Below are 3,220 nucleotides of genomic sequence, written 5' to 3'. Positions count from 1 at the left end.
AAGATGACTCTATGGCCGAGTATAAACGCCACGAAGATGATTCTACGACCGAGTATAATCGCTGTTGATGACCCTACGACCGGGTATAAACGTCAATGACCTAACGGCTGGGTATTGTAGCCGCATTGAACCCTACGACTGGGTTTAAACGTCGATGATGACCCAACGGCCGGATATAAAACCGTTAGTTTGAAGATTTGTCTAATTTCACACGTGTTACCACGTATGAGCTTGTCGGGGGGGGGGTATTGGGAGATTGAGAATCGAAGATCAAACCGAGAGATCGACGTTTATGATTGTCCAAGAATATGGAATACATGAAGATCTAGAATATATATAGTTTAGGAATGTTTATATATATCTAATGTATTATTTACATTTATATATATCTTAGAATAGGAAACTAAATCTCTATATAAGAGAATGCAGATTGTATCATTGAAATTATGAGAGTCTAATATTAATTCTTCCTAAACACCTTTGTGTTCTTATTCTCATCAATTCTATCACAAAGATCTTTTGTAGAGTTGCCATAAATGGTATCTCTTCCAAGTTTATCTGCTTCTATAACTTCCAAGTTTATATGATCTCTCTAGATATATATATACACGCGACTCACTGATTGAAACATGTCTTTTTCAAGGTTTACTTATGAATGAACAGGTGGATGCAATCAAACAAACAGACATAAGTATGGATGATCATGNCTTAAGATCTCTACACACTACTCACAATCACTAAACATGATGAACAAAATCATAAACCCAGAAATCAATGAAACTTGCATGATTAGAAAGATGAGATCAAGATCTATAATATTAAAGAAGAAATCAAACTCAATTTCTCAATACTTAGAAAGTTATGGAACCAACAAGTATCAAAGATTTCTTGAGACAATACAAAAGTGGCTAATGATCTAAGCAAAAGAAAAGAAAAAAGTAGATAATTCCCAAAAGGGTAAATACTAGGTCTAGATATTATTTCTCTAAAAAGTTGTTCTCTTTGCGGCCATGAGGTACAAGGCTTTATATAGGAGAGAGGGGGGGAAGCCCTAAAATTGCTAGAAGACAAAATAGGGGGCGGCTCAGTCAACTCGACTAGGTGCTCGGTCGAGTGCTTGGTCGAGTGACCTCTTCTTCTGTTTCTTCCAGCCGATCGAGTCCCTCTCCGCACAGGGTCGAGTGTCTGGTCGTGTGTGGTGGTCGAGTGGACTTCCAGACTTGGTTCCTTCTGCTCTAACTCCTTGATCTTCTTCACTTGATAGCTCAAATCTTTCTCAGCATCCTTCCATGCTCCTTAGGATCCAAGATCACATGTTTATGCAATAAACTATGCAAATGCAATGCAAATCTACTCTAATGCATAAACAGTCCTAAAGCTACTCAATGATGGCCAAACTAGATAGTAAATCATGCGAAAGATGTGAATATAAGGTGAAATATATGAACATCAACACCCCCAAACTTAGTCTTTGCTTGCCCTCAAGCAAATAAACAAGACATAAGTAGATAAGTGAGGTTTAATAGTGGGATCTCAGCTCCTAAAGCTTGACAATAAACTAGCTAGAATCAATGTCCAAGTTACTAGTACTATGATGCAAGTTGAATGAGCTGTACTTAAAGATTTTAGACAAGCCTATCACAACCTTTACTAATTTAAGCCTTAGATATTCACATGCATTCAAATCAACCATTTCCTTTAACATTCATTAAACAAGAACATGAATCAACTTATGCAATGCTTTAAACTCATTTGGATTGGTAATAAAGGCTTAGAGACAATGATGGTCTCTCTTTAGAGTGGGGCTTATCAATATCAGGGTTCTCTCATAAAATTGGATTGAGCTTTAGAAGAAGGCTAAATGTAAGAACACTTAGACACATACAAGAACAAAACCTTGTCTACCCAAAGGTACCCAAGTGTTTATCCTATCATTCTAATCTCAAATTGTCCTAGTTCTACCATTTATCTTCATCTATTCTCAAATACCCTTTTCTCTTTTGTTTTTAAGCCTTAGGAGAGGTTTCTTATTTGAATTCTCTAGTGGAATGGGGTTTCTTTCTTATTTGCTATGGTTCCCTTTTCTTCTAATTTCTTAAGACATAAAAGTTTTTTGCTACTCTTTTTTTCTTTCTTTCTTTTCTTTGATTAGAACCATCTTTAGCAATCTCATACTTCCCATTCTTTCACTAGAGCTTAAATTCTCTTAAACACATTCCCCTCCTAGAGGCTCTAACCTTTTCTTTCTCTTTTTCTCTTTTATTTTCTTTTCTTTTTCAAAACAACTAAGTCCCAAACCCAACAATTAAACCACCTAGTCCTTACTAGTTTGAAAATTGCAAACTAGAACTACACAAGGCTTTACTCTTGTCAGCTCAAACCTAACACTTTCTACCAAGCTCAATCCCAAAAAGATCTCACACACACAAAAATAAACATGGCTTGAAAGAAGGGTTGGTTAAGGGTATTGGAAACTGATCTTAATGATTAAATCAGCTACTTGGATCAACAAGAGTGGTAAAAAGGAGAAAGATGATCCAAATATGTATATGGTATCCATGAGTTTAAAGCAATGCATAAATTGATAATTAAAAGTCAATATTAGGTTCTTATAAGTAGGAAATGGCATCAAATCACAACATGCTTCAATTTAGACTAAATGCAATGCAGGAATTCAAGGCTTGGTTCAATCTTATGCTTCTAGCTACTCAACTAGCATCAAAGTACTATTAACTTGGGCATTGATCCTAGTTTAGTGAATTTAAACAAGCTAACAAGGCTAAACTCATCATAGATCCCTAATGCAAAAATTAAACAGTCCTATATGAAACATGCTAAACAAGATCTAATATGCAATGCAAACTACATGAACACTCTGTTTTTATAAAGATTATTGCAAAATTTAAAAAAAAAAATTGTTTTTTCTATGCCTTAGATAAAATGCAAATACTAACATGATTATGCTAAAAATTTGAAATAAGAAAACAAAACACAACATCAAATACTATCTTAAATTACACAATCCACTGTGTAAAAGAAATTTGTAAGAGGATTCAAGACTCAAAACAAAATAAATCTAGATATGCAATGGTATTTACAATGAAAAGGTGATGTTGGTACATCATGGCTTGTGGAAGAAGTTGTCCACATCCTCATTCATGCTGTCAAATGTGTAGTTGGAGCTTGGAGCTTGATTTTGAGGTGGGAAAGGAGACAACTC

This window comes from Camelina sativa, chromosome 2, assembly GCF_000633955.1.
Source record: "Camelina sativa cultivar DH55 chromosome 2, Cs, whole genome shotgun sequence".
Taxonomy (NCBI): domain Eukaryota; kingdom Viridiplantae; phylum Streptophyta; class Magnoliopsida; order Brassicales; family Brassicaceae; genus Camelina; species Camelina sativa.
The sequence above is the reverse complement of the archived record's forward strand: the minus strand, read 5'-3'. Positions refer to the sequence as shown.